General features: G+C 34.5%; 1 protein-coding gene across 1 annotated transcript in view; it reads left to right on the top strand.

Annotated features, from left to right (window-relative positions):
• The first annotated feature begins 4,260 nt into the window (after positions 1–4,260).
• The window catches only part of LOC110382322 (dopamine receptor 1), a 139,958-nt gene continuing 123,224 nt past the window's right edge, over positions 4,261–20,994 (top strand). Inside the window, exon 1 of the mRNA XM_049849138.2 lies at positions 4,261–4,506. The gene's annotated coding sequence lies outside the window, so the exon portion shown is untranslated. The remainder of the gene's footprint in view (positions 4,507–20,994) is intronic.

Below are 20,994 nucleotides of genomic sequence, written 5' to 3'. Positions count from 1 at the left end.
GTTTTCGTTAGTTTCGGGGCTAAGTAAGAACAAGATATTTTAACTAAGGTTAAGAGCTATTCAGTTAAGGATGGCTAAGGGTGGCAAACGAAAGTCTTTCACGGTTCAAGTAATTGAATTAAAATTGGAGTGTAGTTCAATTGACAATGTATAAAGTAATTTCCTAAGAATGGTTTGAGACGCTAAGTGGTGTTTTCAATTTTAATTTTAACTTGATTTTGTGTTTTACGTGATTGAAATAACTTTGTATTAGGTATTGAAGATTATGGATTTATAATTTTATTGATTGGTGATTATTCTGCACCGTAAATTTTAATCACGAATTAAACATTTTTGATACATGAATTGTTAAGAATTTTACGGTCGACAAGCTTGCTCTTAGCAGTAATTAATATGGAGTATGAAAATTTTGATATTTATGAAAGAACGACTTTAAACTACGAATATGTTTTTAGCTCTTTGATCTCCACTTTTGTGACGTCAACACAAAAGTGTTTCTGCTTTAAGTTTATAGGTATACAGGTTCTTTCATTCCGAGGCTTAACATTAATTTACCTTTTTCAGAAAAATGCAACGCGAATTATATTTAAGACATACTTCCTCCAAATAAGTCTTCATGTTTTTTATTCTATCATATCTTAGACAGAAACATTTATTTGAAAAATGCTGGATTTAAGTAAAACATTTTACCTGTTATGTATCAAAACATGAACAATCTTTTAATCCCAAACCTTAAACCCAGCACGCTTAAAGCTGCTCAGTTAAAATCACAAGCAAACCCAAGCACACTATAAAACTTACTCATAAAACCTACTAGCAACAGTAAACACAGACTAAACCTATTAAAACAAGTCGCGTGATTCCGTATACTAATGTTTGCAGTCTGTAAGTGCATCGATGCATAAATGATGATAACATAGTTCTATAACATAATGGAGTGTTAAGTTTAACGCGACGATCGTTTAAGAGGTCTGAGAAATTATAATAATGTTTGTTTATGCGTGAACAAAGATAATGATGGATATCTCAAATATTAGTACTCAAAATAATTATCAAGTTAGTCGTCGTTATCACAGCTGTAAAACGTCTTCTGAGTATAGGGCTCTCCAAAGTTTACTCCATTTCAATCCAAGCGACCCAAGAAAATAGTTCCATAAGGATCATGAAACAGGTGGTAACCGCTTTTAGCCAATTTTAACATAAATATTTTGTCTTTAAGTTTCAATGAACGTCAACATACCATATGAAACAAATTCTGTGTATCTGTTAAAGCTTAAAAAATAATACACGAATTTTCATATAGTTATCACTTATCAGCCATAGTTCTGATAATATATGAAGAACATTTTAACAATAACTTACACTACATAAAGCTAAAAATATTCCAAGAATACAATATGCAGGCGTTCGGCATATTTTAACCATTTGTTTTACCACTATTACCATACCTCTCGTATCGCAATATTATTACGAACTCCCAACCTCCATCGAGAAACTGCTTACTTAGTTTCCTAGTAGTTATTGAAATTATTCATGTCGGTCTTACAGTCCAAGTTTGTAGGAACAATAATAGTTATTCCGTAATTTCAGGTATTCGCAAAGACAACCAACCAACCTCTCGAGTATGATATGGGTTCGATTCAAGTTCAGGCAAGTACCAATGCAACTTTTCTAAGTTGTGTTTTTCTAAGTGTGTTTTCTGTGTTTGTGTACTTTCTAAGTATATATTGGACACCAATGGCTGATAAAAAGGTGAAAGAAAACATCTTGAGGAAACCTGGACTATGTAGTCTGAAATCACCAACCCGCATTGAGCAAGCGTGGTCATTAATGCTCAATCCTTCTCCGTGTGAGAGGAGGCCTGTGCCCAGCAGTGGGGCGATAGAAAGGTAACAAGCGAAGACAATGTAAAGATGGTGTGCTAAGTTTAGTTTAGTATGGTATTTGCAATGTTTCGGTGAGTTGATAGTAAGTAGTTCGGTATGTTTGTGAAGCACTGAAACCTGCTGAAATACTTGAATGGTACAGATGCTCTCAGCTTAAATGAAGCTCCCTACTATATCACATTTCACACAAGCTTAACGCTTCACACTCGACGATTTTCCGAGCATCAAACAATTGACGACTGCCGGTGCGAAAAATATCTTTCAAAACCAAGCGACAGATTTTTGACAGTGTTTTGCTACGCACAAGAAAAAGCCGCCGGTGTGAACACGCTATAATGATATTAAAAATAAGACGAGCTCTAACATGATAAACCAATCCTTACTTGAAAATAATATGCTGTATGATAATAATTATTACGCCTCATTATTTTAAGTAGGACAGGGTCAACAATTTTATTTGGTCAAAGAAATGAAGTGAAAATTATGCCTTCATTATTTTTCTTTTAAATGCGCAGTAAACAAGAGATAGTTCATTTTGTATACTCATCGGGTTGCTGTGCAGATCAGCACTTTGCTAACTTTGATTTTAACGTTTGGTAGGTGTTTAAGCATTTTAGGAACACGTCTTTCCCCGCGTATGAGAACCACGTCATGAGAAGTAGGTAATATATAAGTAAGATAAAATACTTAATCTTCTTCTTGATTCGTTTCCTCTTCATTCCTGAATGTTCAACATCAGCTTTTTATACTTTTATCTGTACCTACATAGATTTAACATACCCACAGCCATCACAATCATTTGAAACAAAGAAAAGAAACAAGAAAGGAAACGCGTTTAATTTGCTTACAGATTTATTTACCCATGAAATCGTGCTAAAACTAACCCAAAGCCATGCGCCCATAAAACCTCTTTTTTCCTCCACTTCCACAAAATAAAGAATTGTTTCGCTAAGAACCTTTTTAAAGGCCCCCATCATTGCTTCCAATTTACAGAATCCACGCCGTTAATCTTACCCATACGGTCTAGTTAAACCGACTTACGGTACTAAACTTATGCGCATAATATTAACATGAAATTGAATAATTAGTCGATACAGGCAGTTTATTGAGCGAACACTGATTTTGTGACTGAAAGTGTGATAATGAAGTTTTCATTGAGTTCATGTTCGTTTGGAAAGTGAATAATACGGGGTTAAGGGAGTGTTTAGTAGTATGACGGTAAATTGAGAAATAGCCTCGGAAAACATTGCGCTGAAACAGTGCGTGTATTGTACGGCGGCTTATAGAATGATGTTCACTTGTTTTTCGACAAAACACGGTGATATTTTGTACTATACGGAAAATGTAACAACAAAAAATTCGTACCTGAAATCACCCTTTCCAAAAAAGGACTGTTATCTATCGTGATCCGGATTTATCCCGTTACAAAAAGCCTACTTAAAAATGTTGTTTTGGCAATTAGCACCACGGTCCGAAACGCTTGTGGTTCAAAACAACAAACGAACCGTGCGGCGTCGGTAACGCAACCAATAGTAGAAAACATCGAATTTCTTACAGTAATTAGGTACCTATAAACTAACAAAATAATAATAAATACATCCCCTATTTGTAGTACATTCAGTTTTACAAGGAAAACATAGTTTGCATTGCGGTTTTTGGCTCAACATCTCGAATACTTCTTAAGAGTTCTGTCCAAGGAGTTTCGTTGTCCAAAGTTTTTGCGAAAAGCTTCAACAATAGTTTGTGAAAGTTCGTTGTTATACATCTGCTAACGAGAGCCTCTTTAGTTCTGTAAGCTTCATATTTTTTGACGTGATATATCTATTTATTTTGTTGGTATTAACTGAAAAGTCAACATTAATTGTAATAATTTTTTTTTTTTCAAAAAGTTTAGGATACCTGATTGATATAGGTAAGTATGTTTATAAAGATACATAAGGCTAATAGATAATAACATAAGTTCTAAGTCTATTCTAAAAGATTATTTACTCGTAATAAACGTCGAGTACATACTTATTCCCAGTAAACGCTTAACCTAATAGAAAGTAATGTCAGACAACAATCATAGCACTATTTTATAATTATTTCATTAGGTATCTACTTATTAAAATTAGAACAAAATTTCCCATGAAATTCTAACAGCAATCAATAAACAAAACGAAACCCTAGTTAAAATAGACGTCGCTACACACTAAAAGCTTAAGCGCAATTCCCTATTCGGTAGACCAAAATGCAAAATCCTTCAATACAAGTCCAAATTGCTCATCGCAATCAGACTACCCACATTAATAGTTCAGCCTACAATGCAAGTAGCGCACGGTTGCAACCGAAAGTTTGAGAGCTCGCGCCGGCCGTAGCGTCAGTAGACTCTGGGGCGCCACACCGTACGCCCACCAGTTGAGCGCGACCGAAGTTCAAGTTCGAATAAACACTATTCGAAATCGAAATTCAATTCAAATCGAACTCCTTAATTCAAATAAACGAATTCTAGATTCTATTTTCGCGTTCGTAATTCAAGTGCTGTGTTTTAGTGACGTTCGAAAAAAATTGTGTGAGAAACTTTTCTTTTTCAGTTCGTCGCGAAGTTTTTTGGAGTTCTGACGAGTTTGACAATTTGCAGGTAAATCTAATTATTGTTTTGATTAATTACTTATATATATTTTTTCTGAAATGAGAAATTGTGACAAATTATTGCTTAAGAGGTTTATAAAATGCCATTCAAATAACTTTTTCCTAGCCGTGTTTTATGCTGAAATAAAAATGTTACACGATTTAAAACGAACATACCCACAGCTATTATTAATATTGAAACCAGTAAAGTCACGATTTAAATTTAATTACTGCATTACCACCTACATAATGTTATGTTAATGCTATTCCATTATTTTCGCACACGTAAGCTTTAAACGTATTCCGTGAAACCTTACTGACTGAATTTTAATTAAAGGTGCAATAACAATTAATAAAGGTACCATTTTAATGAATAGCCTGTAATCCTGGATTTAATACAATTGAAATGGCGGAATGTATTTTAAATTGACTCAGGCAGTATATTTTATAGGAAAGCTATACTTATAGTTGAATGTATCTCTTCTGGGTCGAGGTAGGTAGTTGAAACCTAGAAAGAATAGACTTACCTATATTCTTCTATGTATGTATGCAATCAATATAATATACCTACTTTAATTACGTTTTTGGAGTGTAGGTACTTAGTAGGTAAAACCATTTTCAACAATATACCTTATACTCTAAGTAACCATCATACGTTAACATTTAACATTACAGTTACAAATTCAATACAGAAAATTGAATTGTCGCGAATTTAACACTCAATATCTTTCCTAACATGAATTTCCGCAAAGTAACGCATGATTCTCTAATTTAACTAAGTTGGTAATTGTTTTCTTCATAGATAATTATTATTTTTCAGACCTTTTTTCGCAAGTACAAGTATATGGACAAAACTCATTATCCATTATTAGCAGAAGCGACTACTGTAAGCTGCACTATCTTATCACGACTAATACAATACTTTATGAATGGAATATTATCACTAATAACATTTTCTGTATCATTTTATCTACTAATAAAGTAGGTTTTAGTTAGTGACGACAAATTTACAAATGGAAATTCTTTCTAGTAATGTGAATTCGCGAGTTCTTTCATGAAATATCTTCTTGATGGACTTTGATGAGTATTGGCACAAACAAAATGAAATACCTAATGCCATGTATTAAGTAATGGACTGAGAGAAGAATGGAAGAAAAAGACATGTTGCGCTAACGCCAAATGACTTGGGAACAGGGCAGGAAGATGATGATGATGATCTTAGGTATTGAGTAAGGTTTGATTACAATTGCACATGTCTAACCTACTGTTAGAAGCGGAGGATAGTCATACATCATCATATTTCATTAGATGCATATTATACAAATGAGACATGTTTGTCAAAAACCATAAAATAATACGATTCATTAATATTGTTATCCTCCTGCCTTTATCTCAACGTTATTTGGGGTCAGCACTGCATGTCTCACAACTGAAATCCTTTAAGCCAGCTCACAACTGAAATCATTTGGTCATCGCCTGCCTCTGAATGAATGGTCCTTAACTGGTAACTTTTTATCCGGGTTCGTGAAATAGTGACCAAGAGACGACAGGAGATATTGGAAGCCGACCGATATTTTATAAAGGATAGGCGGATGACGATGGGACGTAGTTTAAACCGAGGGGTAAAAAACTCAACCAAATCGAAAACCCATTAAGAAATGTTTCAACAACGTAAGTGGCTACTGAATTGTTAACTACTAAAAACTGGAAAATTGTAGTGAAATCCGGAAAAAAGCGCTTTGCCGTGCGTGGCTCGCCATGAATAAAACAAAAGACTGTTTAGATTTCGTAGAAATTGTGTTTGCATTCATTTTGATTGCAATTTGATTCAACTATGCCTAATGGATTGTGGCTATTTCGTTATTAGTTAAAATGATTTAACCGGTTAAACTTTCAATTGCGGTTAGATTTTTTGAATAAATTGTGAAGCTTTGAATAAATTGTAGCCGTGGTTAATACTATTCTGTTAATAAATGTGTGTTCCGTGCTTTACAGATTAAGACTATTACTTGAAAAAATATCAACATTTTTGGAGCTGCGTTTATTAAGACACATAGTCATTTTACACTGTATTGAAATGCATTAAGGTATTATATGATTGATTTATGTATTACTAGCTGGTGCCCGCGACTTCGTCTGCGCAGGTTTAGTATTTCGAATAATATGTTTACAAATTGTAGCCTATGTGTTATTCTGATGTATAAGCTATATTATTGTAAAGTTTCATTAAAATCCATTCAGTAGTTTTTGCGTGAAAGAGAAACAAACATCCATACATCCATACATACAAACTTTCGCGTTTATAATATTAGTAGGATAGTATTTCTAGTAATTGTTATGTAGTTTTTCACTTCAGCACGAAATCTTCTTTTCCACAAAATATTATTTACCAATATTCTATTACACAACATTTTGTAGTATTCGGTTTTATAATAGTGGTCTTATGATTGTAATACCAGAAAGACATTAACTATTTCTGAGAACAAGCGATTACATAAAAACTTATTTATTGTCCTTTTTGAGTAAAGATAAACACTGGAAGACAGAAAATAATGGTCCATTATTACGAAAAATAAATATCATTATTATAAAAATTGGTCAATAAAAGTTTATTTCAACAGGTCTTGTAAAATTTGTCACTGATAAAGTAAAGAGTACAAATCGTTAGTAATTTTCGTTGAACTATCGTGTCCTTTCAGAACTTTGTAGATAACGTTTGAACGACCCATAAAAGTAGGATTAAGAGGTCCCAAGCACATTGCAGACTAAACTGTCGGCCGATAGTTGCCGATAGTTGTCCCGACTGTTGGCTTACAGTTTACAGGGAAGGTTAAGCTAGGCGTCCACTTATCGGTATCGTACGCAACGGACGCATCGCACGCAACGGATCGTAGTATCATTTATATAGAAACTCATACAAGTGCGTCCACCTGTCCGCATCGTACGCATCGCACATCGACAATGCCGACACCTCTGCTCCGTTGCGTAGGATACCGATAAGTGGACGCCTAGCTTTATCGTGAATCCAATCAAACGTTTAGTATGTTTGATACCGGCCGGATACCTGATCGTTGTAATGTGTGCACTATCTTTCATCTCCATGCTGATTTATGAGTCCGATCAAACTATCGGTCGCCTAAAAGTTTATAGTGTGCATATGATATAAGGCTGGCTATATAGGGACAACATAGTTTGTATAAATTATATAATTTAGTATAATAGGTAATATTACCGATACATTCTGATTACTGAGATATTACAGTTCAATAAAGAATTATGTCTGCTAAGGATTCAGTATTTGAAATCAGAACATGATTGAATTTTGAACACACGTTAATAACCAATAAATAAATTTCAGTTACTTTAAGTAATAAGTACCTAATGCTGACTAAAATAATGAACACGAACGTCAATTGACTTTTCCGATATAATTAACAGATAAAAACCTACAGAACTCTTAGCACAGTTCAATAAATTAAACCTACAGGTTATTTTAATGCACCCATTGCTAGCTATAAACAACAGCAGCTATCGAGTTTACGGTAGGCGTTGCATAAGTAATAAGTTTCTAACACTTCTGTATAACATACTAACCTATTTACCTTCTCGATGTAGCTCAAGCGAGACGATAAGACCTCGGTATAAGCCTCTTTTATAGACATGGAAATCCTATGAACTTCATACAGGTTTATTATGAAATAACACACATATGACTGGCTGTGTAAAGTTGCCTGATATTGTTTTTTTTCTCTTAAATGTTGTGAGACCTGGCTGTGTCAAGTAGTCGAAAATTGTTTTTTGTTCTCTTAAATGTTTGTGAGTATGACTTTCGGCTTTAATAAGAAATATTTATGTACGTCGGAGTATATGATGACTATGATTCTGCTGCTTGAAAATGATAATGAAATAGCGTAAATCGGTTAGTACATCTTCAAAAACTTGACATTAGCTTTAAGGCGTGGGCTACGCCAAATCGGAGCGCACCGCAGAAGTTTTTATACAATAAATACAATTTGTTTTTCAAACATCTCGTTAACCTACGTTTATATTACTTATTCCGAAGTATTTATCCCTAAGGAGAATAATTCAATTGATTGTTTAAAAACTTCGTCTATTTGGTGGAGTCTAGGTTTAAATTGTGACTTAAGTGCTTTTTAAGTTTGATGCAATTTTGCTCAATCAGTGATAGAGTTTTTAATTTTCTAAAAGTAATTAACATATCTAGGCGTTATACCTATTCAATTTTAAGATTTAGGCACCTTACTCGAGACTCTAACATCTTTCACTAGCAATAAATCTGTTATACTTAATTATGTTTTCATTTAATAAATGTGTAGCACAAACTGAAAACCAACTACGTAAAAAGGAACATGTAAAAGTAATAGGTACTACAGAAGTTCTCTCCATTATTTCGTCCCAAAACTCCACTTATAACAACACAGAATTCTATACAAATACATTTATTTTTTCCTTGAGGCTTTTATATTTTTTTGAAGTTCCGAATGTTATTATTGAAGTATCCTAATTGGGTCAATTTATTAATAATATATTATTGAACATGGATTTGAGAAGGACAGAAACGAAATTAAGGCTATTTATTTTCTTTATAATATACCTACATACCTCGATGTACAAATATATAATAGCTATTTCACATTTTCAAGCGGTCGTGTCTGACAGGTGTGCGTTCACTATGAGGGTTCATGAAAAATTAAAATGCAATAATATATCATCATCATCATCCTCCTGCCCTTATCCTAATTTTATAAGGGGTCGGCGCAGCATGTTTTCTTCTTCTTTACTCTTCTCACGAGTAAACTTCTTTCTAGGTATGTCGACTTTCACACAATCCATCTATCGTTTCTTTGGTCGTCTCCTTCCCAGCCGATTCCCACATAGCTTTTCGGATACCGGTGCCACTTTCAAAGTTCCTCTTATATACTCATTCTTCTCTATATACATTCGCGTAACACCACACTTTCCCCTTAACATGCAATAAAAGCTAAATCTTTTAATCTACATAAATATCGCATTTAAAATTCTTGAATTTCGATAATCCTTGTCGTTCGCAATGCAATTACGTACATCGTTGCGTCATGATATATCGCGAAATTCAATTAATATAACAATCCGATAAACCCGGGATATTTTGTATAATTTCAGTATGAGCTGTAATTACTTTTAAATCTGACAGAGAAATTACCATCGATCTTCACTTGTTAATGTTTATTTAATTATTTCAATTAGTGTTACCGAGTACCTATGTTTCGGGGTTTAAACAATTAACATTCTCTTAAATTCATATAACGTCAACTAGTCCTAAACTAAGCAAATCAAACTTTACTAAGGACAGATAATTAGATGGACATACTTATTTTTTCCGTTTGCAGTATTATAACATAACTTTAAAATTCCTTTCATGATCGAAGACAGCTTGAATCTTTGAGATTTAAAGGGTCAAGTTAAATTGCACAATATGAATTTTATATGTTATTTACATAATATGTGAGTTTATCTTTTTTATCATCACGATTGAAATGTTTATACGATTTAGGTGCGCTTTGGAGAAGGAAAGGTGAGTCTATATATAACCGTATGTAGAATCTAAAACCGGGTGCGTGAATTAATTCCCTTGAGACGCGGTAAACGGCAAAACCACGGATAACAATAAAGCGAATACCTTACTAGAATTTCTTTTATTACAGAAAAGCCTAAAGGTCGTACACCTATGGGCGTATTGTGGTTACAACAATAGAAATCAGTATTACAAAGAGCCGTACAAAGGGTTGCCAGCTATTTTTAGAGAACAATTTAATTTTGCCCTTAGTCATTGGCGGTTGCCATATAAATTGACATATGCCAGATATGTATGCAAGTCATCATATTTAATGGTGTTAGTTTCAGAAACAATCTGCTTATTGCTAAATTGTTGTGTTGTCTTAATGACGAGTTGGTACGAATATAAAACAGTTTACAGCTGGGTACAGGCCTACTCTCACACTGAGAAGGAATGAGCATTAATAATCACCAGGCTCGCTCAATGCGAGTTGGTAATTTCAGACTGTATAGTCCAGGTGAGAAGTTTGTCTTTAATCAGTCATTGGCGTCGAAGATATACACCATCATCTAAGAATCTGATTGTTTTAATAGATATTTCTAAGTTTGTAAAAGAGATGCCTAAAAAAAAGATACTCGAAAATAGCAAGTGTAGTGATTAATAGCTATCCTTTTTCTGCACACAAGGTTTTGCCCAGTTCCTGTTTTTATATCCAGTTTCAGGTACGTAACAAAATTGTTTTAGTGTCTACGTCCTATGTTTTTACAGTAAAAAGCCTTTAGGTACTTCGCAACGTTAAAAAAACCTACCAGGTTTTTCGGAACTAAAATCGTGGATCATCTAACAAAAAATTGTTTTAGAAACACTTTTCGGCAATATAAAAGGCGACCTGTTAAGGTATGTAGTGTTTTTCATGCCCTATTTATTTTCTGTTGCTTTGGAAAAAATTTGGATTTTAATAGGAACGCCTTTCATGTTTTAGGTGGTTAAAAAATACAATATTCATAGTGAAAACGACATTTAAAGGTTTGATATTGGCGTATTCGGACGTAAAAAAAATATTTAATTCTTTAGGTTAACGAATAAAGTGAAGTTTTGATTTAATTTCTTTGAACTTCTAAAAAAGAGAAAATAAAGTACCTACTTAATAACAAAATGTTCTTATTATCTACTTATAAAAATGTGCATGTATTTACAAAAAACTTAAAAAAAAACATACAATAAAAATTTGAAGAAATGCTATATTTGGCAACTCAAATTGGTTTAATCTCTAAAGAGCAGTAATAGCTGCGCAGAAATGATAAAAACTTTTTTTAATACTTTCTTTGTACTTTGAATCATTTTGCGTCTGTATAGAAAGACCTTGAATTTCAAGGTCATTTCGTGTTAGCTGTCTGTCAAAGTTCTTTAACGACATCTTACCCGTGGGAGTCGACACTTATCTTGGGGATTAACTTCGCGTACCATCAAATGTAGTCAAGGGAATAGTGGAAAATATGAACGTTGAAAAACAGTAAATAAAATTAATTTCATGCTATTTTCTGATTCGTAGTATTTTGGTAACAGATCTTTATCTTAAAAGAAAAATACGTGCGTTTACTTTTAAAGCCGGCATTTCCTCGAAAATGACCTTGAGTTGAAACAACGAACTTCGAAGGTCAAGGTCAAGTGCAACCATTACATAATTCGATGAACAGAACGATGTACGTTCGTGTCTGTAATGGCCTTTTTGAGGAAAGAGCCATAGAGATTTAAGTGGAGCTGTCCAAGTAGGCACGCATATGTCGATCATGTCATTAAGTACATAAGGTATATATGAAAATCTGTTTTATATCAAAATATAAAACTGCTTTCAACTTTATGAGCTGTTAAACTTGCAAATAGTTTAATTACGGAAGCAGTTATTTGGCTGTATGAAACATTTTATTTGAAATCCCTACTATCCTTACTAATATTATAAATGCGAAAATAACTCTGTCTGTCTGTCCGTCCGTTACGCTTTCACGTCTAAACCACTGAACTGATTTTAATAAAATTTGGTACAGAGATAGAGTTGATCTTGAGAAAGAACATAGGATAGTTTTTATCCCAGACTTTTGAAGAGTCCTCTTGGAAACGCGATATACCCGAACTTAACGCGGGCGAAGCCGCGGGTGGAAGCTAGTTATATAACGAGTAAAGAGTGAATTTGTTATATAAAACCTGTTTTGACTGACACCTAAGTATAACAACGAAAATTACTTAATGACTTACTTACTATATTTTTTTAGCTTTGATGGCTCTCGAAGCAAATGAAACCTCATTATTCATTCATGAGCTATCATTATTCTTCCATAAAAACTTAGTTGACTTTAGTTTTTGTTTACAGTAACCTGAAAGGGGTCATTGTACTTTTGGTCGTCAAGAAGTTTTGGGACAATGGGGAAAGAATATTTTTAATATTTCTATTCTTATATTTTGCTTGAATAGTGTGGATATAAAAAGGTTTATACGGGGGCATATATATTTTTCAGAAGTTCAATGACCTATTACCATTATAATCTATACTAATAATAAAGTGTTTTTCTTTATTTGTTTGTTCCTGAAGGCTCCGAAAATACTTGAACCAATTTGAATCATTCTCATACTATTGGAAAGCTACACGCTTCCCAAGTAGCATAAGCTATATTTTATCCCGGTTAGGGCAGTAGTTCCCACGGGACGCGGGTGAAACCTCGGTAAACTAATAGTAAACAAAAACAAACTACATATTTAGAAATATTTAACTAACAAAACTACTTAAAACATTAAACCATAAATATGCACCACTCAATTGAAGTTACAGTAATGAATTGTTCAATAAATAAAATAGATTACAATGTTTAATCCCTCATGATTGTAGTTTGACACTTTAAAACAAATGAAACTAGTCGAAACTAACATTAAAGGGATTAAATGATTTATTTACTCCGAACACTTTATTCAAGTAACCGATTAAAAGTTCTATTGGGGCTTAAACCTTTTTTGTTTATTACGCTAAGGTAGGTACAGTTTACGTAGAATTATGAGCCTAAAACGTCTTAGTAGCTCAATTTATTGAATTGGTTTGAACAAAAAAAAATGTTTAGACGTTTTACTTGTAATGTCTCATTTTGTAATCAGCACTTTAAAAGAAGCTAATACAAATAATCATTATGTCTTTTCTGACGTTTCAATATAGGTTATTTGAACAAAAAATCAAACACTTAAGTATGATAGGTAGTAATTTCGGGGTCAACGGGTTAATACGGGGTATGTTTATTTCAAATAACGTTATTAATTTGAATGAAATATAATAATATAATATTCAAAACTTAAGCGAGGTAAATAAATAAATATTTTATCGTATTCACAATACTTTGAGAAAATTATAAAAGTTTTGTATTTTCTCCTCGCGGGAATTAAATTCTTAGATATTATGGCCAGACCATAATTGTCTCGATAACCCTACACTTTAGGGCACCAACTACTTGTATTTTTGTTTGTTTTAGTATTCTCTGCAGAATTAAAGTTCTTTTATTGTGCGTAGCACTTGGAAAATTAAATAATCCAACTATCAAAACAATACTACTACAAAGAGATTCATTAAAAAAAAACGTTTTTAACTCTAGTTGCGATTATGTATTATATTTAGGTATCTGCTCGATTTTTTATTGGAGATTTCGAGCATAATGATATGTGTTACTTTTCGGACTATACTATATCTCCTGGTCATATTCTAGCAAACCAACTTAAGATTAATTAAGTTGTTAAGAAAATGTAATAGACAAATGTTGCGGCTAATTTATAAAGTTTTGAGGACTGAGACTGATTTGAAGACGTGCCTTGGTCATCTCATGATGTCTTCTTCCTTACTCATGAAAAGTAAAAAAAGCATATAAAATAAAACACAACTACATACTTAGTGCTGTAACTATTGTAAGAGCAAAGGACTGAGAGCTAAGAACTGACAATTACAGGTACGGAGTTCGAGCATACCAATTGCGTATACGTTTATCCAATTGTAGTGCATTCAAAAGGAGTTTAATGTACAATGCACTGACGTATTAGTGAACTTGAACGAGTGACGTATGAGTTTCTTTGTATGCAACTATTGAAATTATTTTTTTTTAGGGGTGTAATAGAAATTATTTAGGTATCAGATCAGCGTTTCTCTGCAGAAAGATAGCGAAGTCCTTCTTCTTCTTAGCCTTTATCCCGTCTTGTGACGGGGTTCGCTTTCCATACCTTCTTCTTCCACTTCGCTCTATCCTGGACATCTAAAGAAAGATAGCTAAGTAAGCGATAAATAAAATTCGTTTGTAAATACTCAAGGTATGACCGAAGTTCATTACAGAAAGCTTATAAATTGCATAGTATATAAATCCTAATAAAATACATTTTACTTAATGGCCTAATTTTATATAATTAATTATTATTTTCATTTTTAATTTACTTTATGGTTCGATTTTTCCTTAGCTATAGAGTTTTTTTTGTGATCGATATCAGGAAAGAAACCAGTTTGTTTTAAACTACAAACCACTGTCGTCTAAAAGCTTTGTAGCGGAATTTTTCCTGAAAAATGAATAGAACTTTTTATTCAATTTTTGAAGAATACAGTCAAGATGCATCACAAGAGATTCTTTTTAAAAACTTTGTATTCGAGTGAAGTTTAAAACAATAATTTATTCAGTTTTCGCGGTAACGTTTTCAGAGCTTTGCCTGTTATTTATTCAAAGGCTAGTTCCTACACCATTTTAATTTGATTGCTTTATTTCCCAGCATTCCCCTTTATTCCATTTGTGGTCACGAATGGCCTATTCTACCCTTTTCATTTATCAGGGTTGCCCGCATAAACAAAACGCAAGTTACCCATGAAGTTAGTTTAATCTTCGTAATCGCCTTAAGCCGCCTGAAATAATTTTATCAAACTTTTGAAATCCCTGTCGTTGTTATTTTTTGTTATTATTTTACGTTGTATTTTTTGCTGGTATTCAAAGTCCTTGAATAAAACTGTCTTAAGAATTATTCTGAGGGAAAGGACTGTTATGATGACATTCCGATCGGTGTTCTATAAAATGAAATATCGTAAAAATCATAGTTCAAAATCTTTACATTACTTGAAGATCTTAGCATGTGCTACGAAGTTAGCAAAAATATATTAACATGTATGTATGTAAATCATTATCATTTCCATTACTTTCATGCTTTCACTATCGTTTATTTATACAATGAAGTGAACTGTACACTTTTATTTCATGTTAATTAGTCAGCATCTAATATAAATAATTAAGTTAACAATGATTCCAAACCCAGAATTCCAATTAATCATCTTCTAAACGAGCGCCTGTCAGTAACATCCAGAAATTGAAATAATTTACTGCAAAAGTAACAAGTGCCCCAATTTACTTGGAAATCTACTCGTAAGAAACAGTATTATTATAGCTTAGAGCGCGCGCACACTACAAACTTTTAGACGGCCGACTGTCAATCCGTTGGAAGGAAAAAACTTTTTTTTTTCAAATAAATTATTAAAGAATTTAATCAAAAATTTTAGTCGGTCTAACAAATATGTGATCGTTCTAACGTGTGTGCTTTCAGTCATCTTCATACTTATGTATGAGCTTAAATCAACTAGGCTAGGCGGGATTGTTCGAAAGAGTTACCACAGCCCTGGTACATAAAAGGCCTACGAAGAAACGCGATGGATTTTTAGTCAGTAAAAGACTGAAACACCCTTACTACTGTTATCCCATAGCGAGATGGGTCATTTGATGATTTTTGCCATCGATAAAAAAAGGTTTAATTAACAATCGACCGACGAAAAGTTTGTAGTGTGTCCGAGTCCTTATACTTGGACACTTTGTAACTGGCCTAACAGTGTGTAGACACGAACATTTATCACAATTTTACCTCTTATCTCAAGGTTTTTGGGACAGTTTCAGCCGAAACTTGTTGGAAAATTCCAAACTTGTTTACTGTTGCTAGCAATTAAAGTGTTCGTGAATTCACTTACCTTAATGGAATTGATTGTACTTAATTAAGGGTGGATATAAGTAGAGTAGGACAGATTGGACCGTGTTCAGTATCAATTTGATATTGAGATGTTGTACCAAAAAAGATACCTTTACAAAATTGATAGCCCATTATATTTATAAATCAACGGATGTCACCAAAAATGGATACTATTTCCAAGATATTTCCAAATCGTTTCTCTAACTTAGTAAAAATCAGACCAAAAATATATGTTACATTACGACAGACGTCACGTAAATACAATTTATCAACAAGAAATAAGCAATAAATCCCGAAAAAATAAACTAATACAACATATTGACCGTTCACTACAATATTTCCCAAACTATTGATATGACATCATACAAAATGATCTCTCACAGTATTACGAATGTCAAGAAAAATAAATTACATCAATTTCAAGATATTACTCAATGAAGAAAGAAAGTATTTCTGAGCAAAATGTTCTCCATCTATTTGAACTGTAAAGGTAATATTCTCTGTAACTTTATAAAACGTTTGAGAAGATAAAAATGTTAAGTTTTCATAAAGAGCTTAGCTGGCTTAAAAAGGTGTTTTCGTAAAGTGTATTCTGTACAATGGTTTTAGATTGAACGTAATAAGAATGATATATTGTGGTTATGATTACTAACATAAGCGACCGTAAAAATAAATATGAAAGATATATTTCTTTGGGAATATGGAACAAATATTGTTGTACGCTTTTATGCTAGACTATTAAATTGAGGCTACGATTGTGTACTCGTTTATCTTGCGAGATTATTAAAGAAGCAGATGAACTGTGACTACTTACGTCAATAGCAATGTGTTTCGTGTCATTAAGTTCCCTCTAAAATGTTTGAGCTTAGTGGGACTCCATTCGTCATGCTAGAGAACAGGTGCTGTCAATCAGGTCTAGTCAGTTTTAGCTGCTTTGACAATGAAGTATGACCCTTCTATTTCAGCATTGATTTACTTTTTCCTCGTATAACTTATCAATATTGCAAATGTGAGATAGTCAATCTACTTATTTTAAGGTGTCCATACGGTTCCTTGTCGGGGCTTCTTCATGAGACTAATCCCTTGGAAATTTTTACGCTTCATAAAAACCTTTAACTTAGATTCTAGTTTTTGCGTTATATTCTTAACATCAGGAATCTCTAATCTATTCTCAAACAGCTAGCTAGCTAAGCTAAAGAATATTTATTTTATTTTCTCTCAACTCCTCCGGGAAAAAGCCATTGTAACACGCCATAATTTATGATCGGAATTTCATGTCTCCAATAAAACGTAAATCCGTATCGGCAAATAATAATGAGTAAATACCTCCATTTAATACAAAATACGAAGCTGATTTTCCCCGATGTACGTCAACGGGAGAATATTGGAGGCATTTTATCAAAATTCAGCAGCTTGTGTTGGATATAGTCATGGAGAACAAAACGACTAGCGGAGGTGCTATAATGGAAAATCTCCTATGAAGGAAGCGCGCCCTTACGAGGGTGATCGGGGGACGAGGAACGTTACTGTTTTCGCCCTTATACGCCTTCCTTGGACCCCCGACAACTTTTGTAATACCAAAACTTGTTGACTTATGTCTGAAAAACCCGAATGCCTCGTTAGTTCACTCGTAACTGATCGTTTAGGTCATGCTCACCTATTTGATCTAGAAGAAAGCACCTGACCTACCTACATTATAGTATCTCCGTACTTCTTTCCTTACTCCGTGGATACAGTAAATTGAAAATCAATGTTGAAAGCAAGGGCTGGTTGTCATTTCAATGTATTGCTACTTTATATGTTGTTGCTAGGAAATTGCTTGCAATGTACGGATTTATACGGACGAAGAATTGTTTCTTAGATAGATACATATGTTTAGGTCAAATAGTTTATGCTGTATGTAGATTTGTATCAAATGGTAGGCGTACGACTATTTTAGGCATGTCTGTTTTAGAAAGAGGGTAAAATCTTGTTTAAATAAAAGCAGGTGCTTTCTATCAATATTTACCAGTGCTATTTTTGCTGATTGTTGTAATATTTACTTTTCATGAAAAGTATGACAGATACTGCAAAAAAGTTTTGATGGAAAAAATCTTTTGAAATATATTCGTCAATCAATCAGTTACGAAGAATAATTCCGGAATATAAATCTTTTCGAAGTTTCGCTGCAACATCTGGCCATTCGTTCGATTGTAAACAGGCTGTCAATTTTAGTTAGAATACCTTTTTGAATACCTCTCAGTTTTCATAACGTCAGCTTATTCCGATATAAGTCTAATAACTAAATATAAGTATTACAAACTAAACAATGTGTAGGTATTAAATAAATAAAATAAAAATAATTTATTTCAGGCATTGTGCCACATTAGGCAACGAAAACTTTCATCTGTTTTTCCTCTTTACAATACAAAATTCGACGAACAATATTGCATCAATTTATTTACAAGTAGTTAATTAAATTAACTTATCAAAACTTACACACAATTCTTCAACTCTTGAAATACGTCATTATCATACTTTAGCGTAAAAGAAATAATTTTAACAAACACTTCACATAAAACTTTTCTATAACTTCTAACTTTCAACACCAAACTGTTTTAATATACTCTGTAACTCGAAATGTAACAAAAACGTGCGCAATTTTCAGCACAGAGAGATATCTTACAAAAGTTGAGCTGTGAAACATGTAATCATCATCCTCCGAGCCTTTTCCCAATCATGTTGGAGTCGGCTTCCAGTCTAACCGGATTCAGCTGAGAGCAGCTGACCAGTGCTTTACAAGAAGCGACTGCCTATCTGACCTCCTCAACCCAGTTACCCGGGCAACCCAATACCCCTTAGTTAGACTGGTGTCAGACTTACTGGCTTCTGACTACCTGTAACGACTGCCAAGGATGTTCAATGACAGCCGGGACCTACAGTTTAACGTGCCATCCGAAACACAGTCAATGGTGTCTAAGATATACTTAGAAAGTCCATATAAACTTAGAAAAGTTGCATTGGTACTTGCCTGACCTGGGATCGAACCCGCGCCCTCATACTTGAGAGGTTGGTTCTTTACCCACTAGGCCACGACGCAATTTTTAGAACAGAGAGATAGGTACCTTACAAAAGTCGAGCTTTGAAACATGTGATACCTACTCTTATTTCAGTGGAGCCTGAAAGAAAAAGCGATGGTACTGAAAAGGTATTTCTCAGTAATTGAACTGGCTTAGGATGGAAGACTTAATTAAATCTCGCATGCACCCAATATGGGCTGTATTCTATTAGAGTTTGCTTTAATCTTACATGCTTGGCTTAGTTTGCAGCGTTTTTTTTATGGAAAGGTATTTTGGTTGGGAAAACTGTGTTTGTGAGATGTTGTTTTTGACTATTCAGTAAGTATCCAATTTAATTGTTAGCTAATGTATTTTTTTTTTATAATAATCAACATTTAAATGAATAATTTCATTAAAAATAGTTGATGAGACAACAAAAGTTTGTGGAGTCAATTTTGCCCTGACTCGCTTACCTGGTGTATTTTGAAATGCCTCATTAAATTCTTGACCGTTATTTGAAGCTTACTAGTTTGAGATAGGCACCTACGTGTTTTCCGCTTTTATCTCCGTCCTTTTCTACCCCATATCTTGCATCTCTCTCGCACACCGACCAGTTTCACTCCCCACCAGGCAGGAGGCGACGAGTGTTCTCGGCGGCCACAGTTCGTCATTGGCGTCTTGTTTTCCGCCCGAGAAGGTTGTCTAACCAACCGCTGTAGTATTTCGTTGAAAAATAAACTCAGTGCTCTCGCAGAACACAGGTGAGTTTATAATATTTTATACAATTTGTTAACGGTTTTACCGTTCGATATTCGATTTTGCGAAGTCAAGTGTTAATATTTTGTACATCTACCCCTTTTTTGTCACGAGTTTCTTCCGTGTACTTTTTTTTTTTCAGTTATTTGTTTTCAGAATGAGTGACTTATAAAGCAAATACGGATGCGGTAAATAATAAAGCTACCACAGCCCGTGCACGTGACTATGGAAAAGAAAGCAAGCCCGAAGTTCCTAAGGCACCTGTGGCCCTAGTTCAATCCTGCAAGGCGTTCAACCTTTTGACAAAAAAGAATGGTGTGAGGTGCGGTCCAACCAGCATCTCCTTAGTTCGGACTGGTCACTACCGCACTTGAAGAGGGCTGGTGGTGTCAAGAAAGCTTTTCGGCCTTGAAAGACTTGGTACGCTCCCCTCGGACTGCCAGTAAGTCTGTTAGCCACCCCCCATGGGGGTCGGCTCATTATCACGGCGTGTGATGGTTTTCGGCCTTGAAAGACTTGGTACGCTCCCCTCGGACTGCCAGTAAGTCTGTTAGCCACCCCCCATGGGGGTCGGCTCATTATCACGGCGTGTGATGGTTTTCGGCCTTGAAAGACTTGGTACGCTCCCCTCGGACTGCCAGTAAGTCTGTTAGCCACCCCCCGTAGGGGTCGGCTCATTATCACGGCGTGTGATGGTTTTCGGCCTTGAAAGACTTGGTACGCTCCGCCTAGGACTGCCAGTAAGTATACTAGCCACCCCCCGCAGGGGTCGGTTCATTATCACGGACCCGCGCAGGGTACCAATCTTGCATTTTGCGAGTCGCAGCATCATTACAAAGCAGGGACCAGTAAGTATACTAGCCACCCCCCGCAGGGGTCGGTTCATTATCACGGACCCGCGCAGGGTACCAATCTTGCATGTTGCGAGTAGCAGCATCATTACAAAGCAGGGACCAGTAAGTATACTAGCCACCCCCCGCAGGGGTCGGCTCATTATCACGGACCCTCGCAGGGTACCAATCATGCATGTTGTGGGTCGTACCATCATTGCAATCTACCCTCGCAGGGTGGCTTTTTGGATCGACTTTCGAAGAGTCGCCATTATAACCTTCCCTCGAAGGGAAATGGTAATCAC

This window comes from Helicoverpa armigera, chromosome 21, assembly GCF_030705265.1.
Source record: "Helicoverpa armigera isolate CAAS_96S chromosome 21, ASM3070526v1, whole genome shotgun sequence".
Lineage (NCBI taxonomy): Eukaryota > Metazoa > Arthropoda > Insecta > Lepidoptera > Noctuidae > Helicoverpa > Helicoverpa armigera.
The sequence above is the reverse complement of the archived record's forward strand: the minus strand, read 5'-3'. Positions and strand labels throughout refer to the sequence as shown.